General features: G+C 35.7%; 2 protein-coding genes across 3 annotated transcripts in view; one reads left to right on the top strand and one right to left on the bottom strand.

Annotated features, from left to right (window-relative positions):
- LOC128865736 (28S ribosomal protein S9, mitochondrial) overlaps positions 1-14,666 on the bottom strand; it is a 56,689-nt gene that overhangs the window by 8,600 nt on the left and 33,423 nt on the right. The gene's annotated exons all lie outside the window — the stretch shown is intronic.
- LOC128865703 (transient receptor potential channel pyrexia) overlaps positions 5,820-14,666 on the top strand; it is a 38,627-nt gene continuing 29,780 nt past the window's right edge. Inside the window, exon 1 of the mRNA XM_054105985.1 lies at positions 5,820-6,256. The gene's annotated coding sequence lies outside the window, so the exon portion shown is untranslated. The remainder of the gene's footprint in view (positions 6,257-14,666) is intronic.

Genomic DNA, 14,666 nt, shown 5'->3' on the forward strand with positions numbered 1-14,666 from the left:
ACAAAATATGTGACATATCACGCTGAAATTTGTCATGTAAGCTTATAACAGTCCTACCAAAAAACAAAAAATTTATTTTTGCCATATGTCATCCGCGGACCGTTTTATTGATAACGTCTCGTTCATATTTGAGCAGAAGGTATGTGTTTTTCTTCGGGCTGAGATCTCTACCCTTCTTCTCGCTATGACATCGCATTCGAGAATCATCCGGGAACACCACCCGGCCGTAGCTCGCAGAAGCGGCAGGAGTGGTTAGACCATATGCCGACCTGCGCAGAAGGCCTCGCAATTAGCATTCACCAGTAAGAATGCTTGTAAGCAATATGAGTTTATATTCAGGAAGGTTTACGCGTTTTTAAAACATTGTAAGATTATATAATATTATACTAATAAGCACTTTGCTCGGCATAGCCCCACAATTCCGTCTCAGCTCACGCCTCGCAGACTTAGCCCTTCGCTCCAAACTCCTCCTTACATGGCAAGAAAGGGCTTGGATTCTATAAATTTCGAAGCGATAGCCTCTCTGGCTCGTTGCCAGGTATGATTATATGCCCCGGCAGCCATATGAGTCGAATGTGATTGCGCATTTTGTAGATGGTAGGTTAGTCTCTCTACGCATTCAAGCTCTTAAGTGCAGCCTGTCTGTGACTCAGAATAGCAATTCACTTATTGCGAATATGTCTGCCCTATAGATAACCCTAGAAAGATGGACCACAAATAAACGTGGACGAAATGCAATGGTAATAATTGAGAAGTGTGGATATACAAGGATATTTCGATCGCCGGCGGAGCTTTATCAGGGCATTGGAAGAAGTAGAAAGTAACAGAACCGACTACCCATATCCTCCATAAATATTCTGCGCTATGCAGAAGCAGGTATGTGTGGTCGCCCTTTATAAGTAAGTAGCTGACCTACGGGCATCGATTTAAAATGTCTAATGCAATTCTTAAAGGACACTTATGACTTATACTTTGGCATCAGAATGAAAGTTTATTTTTGGCCTAAGAGTGCGGTGCAGCAACAACCAAACCAAGGTACACATCTACCCGTAAGGTTGGGAGGGGCGGACTGGCCCAACTGGAGTGGTTTCTGAAAATAAACAAAACAGTGGGAAGATGATGTCATGTGAACAGTAACTAACGTAGAGCCTATTGGTCAAACCGCCTCCCGACGATTCACTTAACGGTAGAACCGAGAGGGGATCGACACTCAAGGCAGTAAGAGGTGTAGTTCGGGTTAAAGTCACACACTGGCGGAATAAGGCTTTCGATGATTTCTGTTAAAAAAACAACAACAAAAATTTACCTGTGAGGTGCAATACGATTTAATTAACTACTAATCAATAGATTTTTTTTTGGCTTAATTATCTTAATCAACAAGCGTGAAAATACTCATACCTGCGAACGTGCTAAGCAGTCATTGATCTATCGATTGCATTACGAATATGTACCAGTAATAAAAAAAATAAATAAAAAACAAAAAAATATATAAAGAAAAAAAAATAAATAAAAAACAAATACAAAAAAATAAATTAAAAAACACAAAATACAAAAAAGTTAATCAAAAAAACACTGAAATACAGCGCACATTTGGCTGTAAAATTTGTCAAAGTGGCTGACCACTCAAATTTGGATAAAAACCCATAAGCGACAAAAAGCAGATAACAAAATACTACAATATATACATACATATGTATTCATAGCCAAACCTTATAAAGATAATTAATCAATGACAAGAAGCTAGAAAAAGAAAAAGAGCAAAGAGCTTGCAAAAAAATTCGAGAGGAATAGCAAAAATCTGTATAGTAACTGAAACATAAATTTCGCCTGCCTGGGTCATAAATTGAATAAATTGTAGCTGGTTGAATGTTGGACTTTGGACTTCCAGATGCTGTCAATACTGCTAAGAAACTCAATGATTATGTTGTGCAGCCGCAAAGTGTTTGGTAGCTAATCACCAAGCTATAAAAGTGAATACTCCCCTGCTGTAAAGCTGTAACTCCTACATTCACACATACAAATTGTATGGAGATAAAGAAATATGTAAATACGTATAAACGTTATAAGAGATGAGCAAGATACAAATTTCAGAGCTCCATGGCTTATCGCTTTCTACAAGTAATGTTGTTGTATGATACAAACGTCATAGGTAACCAACCAAGTCGTATGCAGAAACAGGATTTATAAATTCATGCGCTTCAATAGTCAATAAATAAAGTCATAAAAATGTTTGTGGCCACTGTAAGGCATAAACAAAAGCTATAGCTATTTTTGCGGAAATACGAGGGAGGCAATTTATATTTTACGATCGGACCATCTATGACAGTTTTGTGCCCAATAGAGGTGAGAAAATTTTTACAAACAATTTTTGTGTTGGAGCAAATGCATGGAAGCTGAACTTAGATGAGTTCATGTTCACAGGGTTTATTCATGTAGCGCTTTTTGAACTCAATTTAAGTTTTGCCCAGGTATGCTGTACATGCGCATGTTTCATAAACCTAATGAGGGTTGTAGAGAAAACGGCTGGCAAATAAAACTGAAGCGCATTTTACCGCCTATTATACATATATATATGTATATATGTATATATAATTGGCGCGTACACCCTTTTTGGGTGTTTGGCCGAGCTCTTCCTCCTATTTGTGGTGTGCGTCTTGATGTTTCAAGCCGACTCCGAACGGCAAATATTTTTTATGAGGAGCTTTTCCATGACAGAAATACACTCGGAGGTTAGTCATTACCTGCCGAGGGGCGACCGAAAAAACTTTTTTTTTCATTTTGGTGTTTCGCCGAGATTCGAACCTACATTCTCTCTGAATTCCGAATGATAGTCACGCACCAACCCATTCGGCTACGGCGCCCCCTATTAGTTAACAATTTATTCATTGTGATGCTCTCTATTGTTGGAGGTCAATGGGATAAAAGCCTGTTTTGAGTCACAAACTTATATCAGGTGTTTTTTAGCTGCATTAGAACTATCGATATCGATAACTATGGTTTGACAGCTGAGAATGGCAAACTGTGTTGACATTTTTGTTCAGTGAAGTTTAGCAAGTCATCATAAACCGTTTAACACCAGAACAACGCCTTCAAATTGTGGAAATTTACTTAAAAATAAATAAATAAATTTGTTCGCGAATTTCTTTCGAGGAAAAGAAATAAGGACCTTTCGAAACGAAGAAGGAGCTGCCGTTACGGTGAATGGCAAACGCTATCGCTATCGATTATCGCTAAAAAATAATCAGCTAAACGTCGATGGTTCCAACAAGACGGCGCAACTTGCCAAATAGCGCGCTTGACAATCGATTTATTGCAATATTCAAGCCACCATTGACGCCATACGGCCAGATTTATTGGAAAAAGTAGTCAAAAATTAGACTAATCGAATGGACCATACAACTCGTAGCCGGGGCGCACATATGCCGCATATCACAATCAAAAAATAAATGCCCCGAAATTATCTATCAACAATATTCCTGTTTTGTATTATGATTTCAAGTTCTCAAGCACTTAAAAAACTACTCAATACTACAGGGTGAACGATATGAAGTGTTACCAACTTCACACTGCTTGTATCTGTAAAACAGCTCAAAATTGTTGTAATGACAGTTCAATATATTGTTTATAAGCCATCAAAAGCATTTGCGTCTCAGTTTTGTTAAATTTTTTTTTTCTGTGATGGAATTCAAACGTAATAGTGTGATTGCGTTATATTTGGCTGGGAAATCACAACCAGCCATTGTTCGTGAACTCAGTCACCTCAAAGTGAATAAAGTGTTTGTGTATCGCACCATAAAACGCTACAATGATACTGGCAGCATTGAAAAACGCTATGGAGGTGGACCAAAAAAACCGCAAAAACGCCAGAAATGGTTCGGAAAGTGAAGGCTCGACTTGAACGAAATCCACGTCGAAGTGGAAGAAAAATGGCCAAAGAACTGAGAATATCGCAAGACAGCATTCGACGCATATTGAAAAGTGAGCTCAGGGTCAGCCTTACAAGTTGCAAAAAGCACTCGATCTTTCACCCCAGCAAAAAAAGTTCGGTGCGAAAGAGCAAAGGAGTTGTTGCGCTTGCACGAACGTGGCGTATTTCCTAAAATTGTTTTCTGATGAAAAAAATTTCCCAATTGAGCAGTTCAGAAACACTCAAAACGATCGTGTTTACTTGACCGAATGCTCATACGAGAATTTGAGCCTACGTATGGCCACGCGAAGCAATTTCCATCGTAAGTAATGGTTTGGGCCGCAGTGACCGCTGATGGACGCTCTCCAATCGTTTTTATCGAGCCTGGTGTCGAAGTGAATGCGACTTATTATCGGGAAAATGTTTTAGAAGCTGCTTTAGAGCCGGGGACACGCAAACATTTCGGTCGTAGACTATGGACGTTCCAACAGAACTCGGCACCGTCTCATAAAGCTCGTGTGAACCAAGAATGGTTAAAAAATCATGTTCCACACTTCATTTCGTCCACACAATGGCTTTCGAATTCGCCAGACGCAAATCCGATGGACTATTCCATCTGGTCCATTTTGGAGAGCAAGGTGAGATCTAAAAAATATGCTAGTATGGATGCGCTGAAAAAAACGACCAAAATACCTCAAGATCACATTCGTTCAGCATGCAAGTTATTCATGCAAGTCATTTTTTGACCGTTTGAAGGCTATAGTCAAGACAAAAGATGGTTATATCGAGCTAAAGTGAATATATCGCACCCTAAATACAAAAGGGTCACAACTCAAAATGTACTTCTGCTCAAATATGAACGAGACGTTATCAATAAAACGGTCCGCGGATGACATATGGCAAAAATAATTTTTTGTTTTTTGGTAGGACTGTTATAAGCTTATATGGCAAATTTCAGCGTGATATGTCACATAGTTTGTTTTCTGTGCTACTGTAAACAAGTCAAGCTCGAGTGTGGAAAATTTTGAGTTGTACCCCCTTTGTATTTAGGGTGCGATATGTTAAAATTGTAATCATTTTTGAACAATTTTGTCTTTGAAATCAATAAAAACTAATTTCACACAAAAAAGTTATGGTGTTTCGTTCACCCTGTATGAAAATTAAGTATTTCATAACCCGGTCGAAAATTGTAGACATGTGTACTAGGTTCAGCAATAAGTAACAGTCTCGCATCACTTTAACAAGTCGGAACAATTACTTAGCTTGTAAAATTAAATTTTTGGTAAATTAAATACTCGGGCTGGCTCTGTAATTCACTTCCTAATGCATTTCAAAGTAGTCGCCAGAAAATGTCAATGAAATTCACTCGGAAGTGAATTCATAACCTACCCAACAGTTTAAAGAGGGGTAAACGATTGATTCTCCACATTTTCCGTAACTGTCGTGCGCGTTGTAAAAGTAAATTTTTTTGTTTTATCAGGGGTAGGCGTACAGATTTGCCGAAGCTCCGAATAATACATGATATAGTTTAGTAAAAGATCGCCTGCGAGTAAATGAATGTTTTTAAGTGCTACCACCAACTGCACGACATCGCATGAGTATTGGTTTCTAAAGAGTAAAGCGCACACATTTAAGATGGTACTAGAGATAAAAACGATAGCGATGGCGGCGGCGTTGCCCGTTATAAGTCAACGCTGACACATTCAACAAGATAAAGAATAAATGCTTTATATTATACATACTTAAGTACATATGTATGTATATATATGCGTGCGAATGAGTACACACATCTACTACTAGTAAATGACGACTAGTGTGGCGGTGAGTGGGTGGCTGTACGCGCTGGTGTTTGTAGTTAGTTAGTTAGCTAAGAAAGATACACGAGCTGATCGACGACGAGGATCATCACCGTCTTGATTGTAGACTTGCGGATAAACGCCTCAAAACGTTAGGTCACTATCTGAAGTGACAAGTCGTGGCGTGTACAACAAACGAGAGCGATTACCAGAAATTAAAGGGAGCGAAATCCTTTGAATGTCAACAAAGGAAAGGACAATGGTGCGCGTGCGAATGGTTCGCTTAATGTCTTGATTAGTGATCGTATGGACAATAAAGTGCATACTACCATCGAATAAAAAAAAAACTTTTCGATTGTAAACAAAAAATGCTTGATAATTCGTCGCAAATAAACGCAGTCGCTTCACAACAATGCGTAATTTTGTACTACAACGTCAAAGTGATTTATAAATTATCTGTAATCTGTAAACGTCAGCAAATTACATGCAACACAACTGTGAAAATTGTTTACAAATTATGTGAGCGATTACGTGCTGAGACGAACAAATATTTGTAAATTATCTTTTTTTGTTTTGTTTAGAATAAATATGCTCGTATGGTATAATTTAAAAAAATTTGTCCAAGTTGGAAACTTAATTAAGTTAAAAAATAAATTAAATAAAATAAAATAAAACAAAATAAATTACAATAACATGAACAGATATTAAAAAAAATAAAAGGAAAAAGGTTTAAAAAATAAAGGAAAAATCTTAACATGAAAAAATAAAATAAAATAATATTAAAAAAAAGAAACATTAAATAATATAAAATAAAACGAAACAAGGTTGAAAAATGAAGAAAAAATATTAATATGAAAAAATAAAATAAAATAATATTAAAAAAATTAAATAATTTAATATTAACAAAAACTTAAATTAAATAAATAATATGAAAATTATATAATATGAAAGAATATTAATATGAAAAAATAAAATATAATAATATTAATAATAAAAAAAATACAACAAAAAACATTTGAGCAGAAATTAAATAAAGAAAATTGGAATAAGGTTAAAAAATAAAGAAAAAATATTACATAATACGAAAACAATAAAATAAATTAATTAGTTAACATATGGATAGAAAATGAAATGAAATAATATAAATTAAAAAAAGCAAAAAATATTAATATAAAAATAAATCAAAAAAATATTAAAAAGAAATAAAATTTTATAATATTAAGAAAAAATAAAACAAAATCAAATAAATAAATATTAAAAAAGAAATAAGATAGAACAAAATAAATTAAAAGAAAAAATAAAATAAAATAATTTTAAAAATTGTTCTAGAAAAAAATATGAACAGAAATTAAACAAAATAAAATGAAATAGGGTTAAAAAATAAACAAAAAAAATATTAACATAAAAAAAAGGAATTTAAAAAAATTAATAAGCGTGCAATTATAAATTATAAGCTAAGTTTAAAAACTCTTCAGTTTTGATAAAAAAAAACTTATTATACGAGGGCTGCTTTTTATATTTCTGGCCCAACAGTGGAAAAATGAATATTGATGGTTAAAAAAGGCTTTACGGTTTTGTCCAGTCACCTTTCCAGGACATTTTTTAAAATGTGTGCGATACAACACGCACACACCTTTTTCCCACAAGGTGATCGTGCAAAATCTCATTGATGCTTGTCATACTAATGCCCAAGGATACCTCGACCTTACGGTAGGCGACACCACGATCTTGATCAATCATTTCGAGCACAACATCGATAGTTTCTGGCACAACAACTGATTTCGGACGACCTTCACGGAGTTTGTTGGTCAGCGAACAGCAACCACGGGCAAATTCATTGTACCAGTTTTTTATGGTGGTAAAGGATGTTGCTTGCTCACCACATAATAAGTTTAGTTCATCGATGAATTTTTGTCGTATTAATCCAAAATTATTAAAAATAATTGCACGAAAATATTCACGGTTTCATGAAGTTAACCATTTTTTCATTTTTTGCTTTTCTTTTTGTGCCGAGATTAATTTTTCAAGTCACTGTAAGCCACACTAATAAAGCTCAGACATCAAAGCGTTTTCCTGAAAATACTAGAAGTACCCAAAGCCCAAAATATTAATAGCAACCCTTGTAAAGGAAATAAAATAAAATAAAATAGGAATAAATAAAATAATAAACTGAAAAAAAATTAAATTAAATAATAAAGTAAAATAAAACTCAAATAACATAAATTAAATAAAGTCAAAAAATTAAAAAACAAACAATAAAAAATACATCAAAATAAAATAAAACAATTCATTTAACTTGAAAGCTTTGGCTGCTCCGGCTTTCAGTTTCCGATAATAAAATCAAATTTATTATATTCTGATAACAAAATAAATCAGAAAATATAGATAAAAATAAATAAAATAAAATATTAAAATAAAATGAAGTAAAATAAACAAAACTTAAAAAACCTATAAAATAAAAAAATTAAATTAAATTAGTGTATTAGAAATAAATAAAATGTAATATTTATTATTTCTGAAATTATAAAAATAAATTAAACTTTATTATATAGAAAGAAATAAAAGAAAAAAATATATATATAAAAAACAAAATTAAAACCCACACAACATAAACTAAACTACAGTAAATAGAAATAAACAAGATAAAATAAAGTAAAGCAAATACAAATAAATAAAATAAGTATGAAACAAAATCAAACGAAATTAAATAAATTTGGCTATAGAACTTGCATGAACGTCAAATAATAGAAAAAGTCTTTCTAATAGCGGTTGCCCCTAGGCAGGCAATGGCAAACCTTCGAGCGTATTTCTGCCATGAAAAAGCTCCTCATAAAAACCATTTGCTGTTTGGAGTCGGCTTAAAACTGTAGGTCCCTGCATTTGTGGAACAACATTAAGACGCGCGCCACAAATAGGAGGAGGAGCTCGGTCAAACACCTAACACCAGAAGTGTGCGCGCCAATTATTTTTTTTAGAAAGCGAAATACTTATTCGAAAGGTGAAGGGCAGCAAAAGTTAAAGAGCGTATCATGTCCAAAACTCGTATCATGTCTGTGAAAATAGTAAATACACAATAACTCAAAAGACAATAACACAAACCGTCACCACCATTTCGAACATAAAAAAAAGACCCCCACAAATTCCACAACAACTTATCGAATAAAAAATGCTCACAGCTAAGAATGAGGGGAAAAAATTATTCCGATAAAATTCCCCTTCAACAAGTTTGACTTTTTGTTTATTTATTAGCTGTGGTAGTAAGCAAAAAATTATGAAAAAAAATAGAAAGCTGAAATCATTAATAATATTTTTAATGAGAACACAAAACAATGTTAATGGCTCTTCTAGTTTATTTTTTTAGAAGTTCCATACATTTTAAAGGAGTTCTTTTAGAATTATAGAACTTTTTTAATAAACACACAAAAAATTGGGGAAATATTTTGACTTCACTATCTTGCAGTTTTTTGTTATGTGGTTTTTAGATTGAATACCAGGCGGTCGGTTAAATATTCCACTACTTTGTTCAACATAACCAAGGCTGGTAGATCGCTTAAAAATGATCTATCGTAGCTGGGTTATTGGCGTGGACTAGTAAATTGGCATACATACCTATAGCGGATAATGGAAATTTCTTCAGGTGATTCACCCAAAAGTTCGTCTCGACATAAATTAGCCAGTAAAAATGATATGCAATGATTACTCGCCCAAACTATCAATTATGCATCGTATACGATTTCATCTTCCTCAGCACATAGTCACCTTAGATATGTCGAGGCAGAAGACTTAAACAGGACGATGGATAAGAGGAAACGCAAGTTCTAAGTATTCGGAAAGCCACTTAGAAACTTGTATTTTCTTAATGATCCATAAAAATACGACAATATAAAATATCACAGATTTGAGTTACCTAACAATGTGTTGTAGATCTCATAAGACCTTGTTGTGACGACGATTAAACTGGCTCTATGTCAGGATCCGTAGTCAAAGTGAAAGGTAGTGGGGTAAGAATTCACCATTCTATTGAAGTTTATGCCGTGATTAGTTGTAGTTAGGTTGAGCTTAATTCCACATATAGTAGGTATCTAACATCATTGAAGAGGTAGGGTCAAAGACAAATAATGGGATTATGGACAGACTTTTTTCATAGTTCAAATAACTAAAACTCCATTTGTCCTATCAGCTTTCAGAATCAAGAGACGTCGAAATACTTTTCGTGCGCGTCTGCTCTGCCTTTGCTAGAATAAAGTGTAGAGCTTTTGAAAAAATTTTGCTGGGGTATCCGATAATCTGTGCATACATCTTTAACAGAACGGCCACGAGATATAAAAACTGATCATATCACAGAGATCGAGACTGTGGTACACTTTGCTGATATAATTGGCACACAGAAGGGCTGCCATCATCTCCTAGCACTGATAGAAATTGAAATACATCTCGATCATAGTAACGTTTTTCAAGCCGAGATCTACGCAGCTGATATGGAACCAAGGCTAGTGAGTATGATGTGATAGATTTCTCTTCTTCGTTATAGCATTTTAGATCACGATAAAGCTCCTTAGGTTCAAAGGATTAGCCGAAAGTGCGTTCAAATGTACCAAAGAGCTACATGTAAAGATTGCCATAGAAGCAGTTGAGTTGAAGAAAATACAGAATTCGTTCAGCAATTCCTGTGCCAAGATTGCCTTTTAGATTTTTGTGAGAAAACTTCTTTGAAGACTTGGACAATGTCACTTTCTGAAAGAAAATCTTTATTTTCTATCTATCGCAATGGATATCCGTGGTTGTCGAGTAAATTCTTAGACAACAGCTCGTCTAGCCTATTTAAAAAAGGGCATATAAAGGGTGATCCATTTAGAGGTATCGAATTTTAAATTGAAATACGAAAAAACGAAAATTCAAATTGATTGGGCAATGACATTTATTTTTTAAAGATAAACCCTTTCAAATGTTGGTTGCAACTGCGCCGTAATTTGGCCATCCGTTAACAGCAATTTTGAATGACTCGTTGGAGGACTTCGATTGGAAGCTCGTGAATAACTTTAGTAATGTTGGCTTCCAAGGGGGATTGTTCACAAAGCATTTGTGGAGATCACGGGCTTTAATGTACAGCAAAGTCGGTGGCTCAACAGCCAGTCATGGCGCGATAGCGTTCGCCAATCACTTTTACATTGGCGCTAGCCTCGTCTTTGAAGAAATATGGGCCGATGATTCCGCCAGCCCATAGACCGCACCAAACGTTTCTTTGTTGTTTTCAATGGATGTAATGGCCGTTCTTGAATGGCTTCGAGTTGCTCCTTAGCCCAAATACGGCCATTTTGCTTCTTGACGATTGTACGATTTGCAAACATTGCAGAGACGTAAGTCTTTTCATGAGGAAATGTCAATGAATGCTGAAATAAATTATGTATTTAGTTTGACAGTTGTCACTCGTGATCTGTCAAAATACCCCTATTGGAAAAACTGTCTCCAATCTGATCACCCTTTATTAGAAGACATCAAAATGAGCACAAAAAAATAAAATGGAGAGTATCTATTCTGAGTGTGGTTTCCTGTCGAGTAATTCCGATTAAAAACATTTTTTTGTTGTTTTGTTTACAGTATACAGGAAATGCGTGAAAGATGAGAAATGTCACTCACTATCACAATCTGTTGTTGTTGTTGTTGTAGCAGCGTAAACATTCCCCATACATGCACGGGGAGTGTTGCTGGAGTGACAGTCCTTGGCAGGACATAAGTCCGGGCCGTCCCCATAACATAAAACCGACTGTCATGGGAACGCTATTCAATCTGTTCAAGCCGTTTGCCTAAATTCTGCTCATTGAAGATCTAAATAGTTCAGACTTAAATCACCCAGAAAAAATGTATACATTTTTTGCACTGCAATTGCATATTAGTCCCAGTCGCATACTCTATTAATCGACATTATTCGACTGTTGCCATCTAACGGCAAATAGGTTCGTCATTGAATTGGTTCATAGACCACAAGTTGCATCGCCAGCAAAACAAATAACAATACACGAATGAGTGCAGGCAGTTTAAATAAATGCAACATTTTGACCCATTTGAAAAGAGCTACGCGAAGGCAAATACAAATACAATTGGGTGAGATTTTAACCCAATAAACCTATTCTAGAATCACAATACAATACAAAGATAGTTCTCGACAACTACAATCAAGTCGGCAGAAGAGCAATGAGTTGGAATTCCATGCAATTGCATTATCCTTTAATTTGGCGCGAGTGGTTGATGTGTGTTGAAGTGTGAAAAATTTTAGTTACGAGGCTATCGAAGTATAATAGGGTGCAATTGAGTCCGATTGAGGTGCGTTGCGGGCCATGGAGGATTGAAGGAAAAGCAGATAGTCGTTACAAATACAAATCTTATGGATAAAACTAGCTGAGGGTACATACATACACACATATATAAATAAGTATGATTATTCAAAATAGACCCGATGATATGTTTATAGTTGGCTCTACTCTTCCAAACCCATGCGCCTAATGACTCAGGTTCAAGGGCGGCGACATCAGCAGCAAATTGCGGAAGTGAGAAAGAAAGGCTGGGGAGCACAAATTGATAAAATAAGTCAATGGCTAAACGCATATTAAAGAAGTTGCCAGAACAGCGCGGAGCGATCATAGTTTCCGATGTATGTAGAGCTTAAACTAACTAAACTTGGCGGCAAATAACAAATGCGACTATAAAAATATCAACATATTTAAGTAGAGACGCGCCGAAAGGCAAGAAGCCACACATTGTGTATGTAGATGTATGTGCATATGTGTGCGTGCGTGGTTCAAAAAGGCTACAATTGATTTAAATTATAATTGAATAGGAGCAATAAGTGGCCGTAACAACAACTACAAAAGAAAATAACAATAGCTAAGGTGCATACAACAACAAAATGGCAAACTGACGCAAATGGATAAACAAGCAGGAAAGAGCAAAATAAAAACGTAAACGCTTTGTCGGCGCAAAGTAGCTGCATAAAATGTATGCGAAGATATTCAGATGGGCAGCCACATTCTTCTGAAGCAATGAAGGGTGTAAAGTTAAAAAATGGGCTGAATGTCAAAGTCAGGGTAACTACGAGAAGTGTGCAATAAATTCTCGTTATAGGGAGGTGGGTAATTTAATAAATGCAATAAATTTACTTGAAATACAAAATTTCATATAATTACGGTCATTCTTTTTCTGCTTCTTGATTGGCTTACGCGATTTTGGCGGAGTTTAACAAAGCGCACCAGCCGTTTCTTTCTCGTGCTAACCGGCGCCGGTTGGACACACTAAATTATGCCAAATTTTACTACACCTGATCTTTCCAACGCAGAGGAGGCTTTCCTCTTCCAGCTGGTACCGCATCGAATGCTTTCAGAGCCCGAGAATTTGCATCCATTCGGACGACATGACCCAGACAACGAAGCTGCTTGACCTTTAATTGCTGTACTATGTCTACGTCGTCGTAAAGCGAATTGACTCAACGCCTACTTTACTCGCCTCAACGGAATTACGATCACTAGTTATGTAGTGATTCTCGGTGAAAAAAGATTGTAATGACTGATGCGAAAATTTGTGGCTTTGAAGCCCAAATTTAGTTTACTGGTGATTACATTTTGCTCCCAAATTTGAAAAAAAAAAATACTTCCTGGAAAAATTCTTCTAACAATGAAAAACTCAAGGTTGCAGTAAACGCACACATTTCGTACGAGGATAACTATTTTTTAGAGAGCATTCAAAACCTAATTTTCAGATCTAACGAATATATTGAGGTTATGGCGGATTATATTGGAAAACAAAAATATTGTATATGCAATTTAATACGAGTTGTTTCTCATACTGATGCCGAGAATATATTGAACGCCCCTCGTATGTATACCTAAGAGTCAAACAACAATTTCAGAGTAGCAACAAATTATGTGGCATGCCTCTTATACTGTTAGTTCGTGTATAAGTGGAAAATGCCGACACTTCCGGCGCCAACGAAATTCTAAGATCAACAACTGCAAAAGCGCCGAGGAGGAGTAAGAGAAAGAGAGAGAGAGAGAGCGAGCGATATATAATAATTAGTTCACACGCTTCGTTAAAGCAAGCCTTGCGTACTTAAATGTCGATCACTAGAAATAATTAATAGTTAAAAGCATTTGCTGAAAACAAGCCGCCATATACGCGTACCGGTCGCTACAAATACTTTGCCACTCGCTGCCGCCATTCATGCGTTCGAGGAGTGATCACGCTGCAGAAGCAGATACCAAAGACAACATTTTTCGGGCTATATATATAGTTTTTTTCTTTGTTTTAATGTTTTATTTATTTTTTCAGTTAATGAAAAGAGTTGAATAAAACCTAGTTCTGCTAATAAATGAAAATGCATTCAGAAATGGTGATGTCTGCTAATATTTCTGAGGAAGAGCAGATAAAAATAACGGTGACTTAAGTAGCTAAGCACTGTTCTGCTACACGCGGCGATACTCACACCATTTCGCATACGGTCAGCAGAGTTGCATTTGCAGCTGCGCTTACTTACAGTTTGCATTTAAGCGCCTGCTATAATTTGCAGAATTTACATTGCTGTTGTATGCATATGGAAGGAAAAAATAACAAAAAACAAATACACAGTTTAAATGAAATGTAAGACGAAAAACTGATTTAGATGAAGATTGATGTGACAATTGTGTTTGTGCGCGAACTGACACGAGAAAGATCACGACCATTGATGAAGTGGCATGGTTGACGACGCTTTCGTGCACTTTTAACAAATTTATTTATTACGAGTATGAACTCGGATCTGCCAGAAGTTTGCCGTGATTTAATTTAGTTAAAATATACTCTACGCTTTATTCGGCGCAGAAGATTTTGCGCAAAAAAAAACATTTCACTCGAGCCTCGGTTGTTCGCAGAGCTCCACACATGCACATACTTATATCGTATGCATATATGTGTATGCACACACTCTCACGGCTTTC

Source organism: Anastrepha ludens, chromosome 2 (genome assembly GCF_028408465.1).
Source record: "Anastrepha ludens isolate Willacy chromosome 2, idAnaLude1.1, whole genome shotgun sequence".
Taxonomy (NCBI): Eukaryota; Metazoa; Arthropoda; class Insecta; order Diptera; family Tephritidae; genus Anastrepha; species Anastrepha ludens.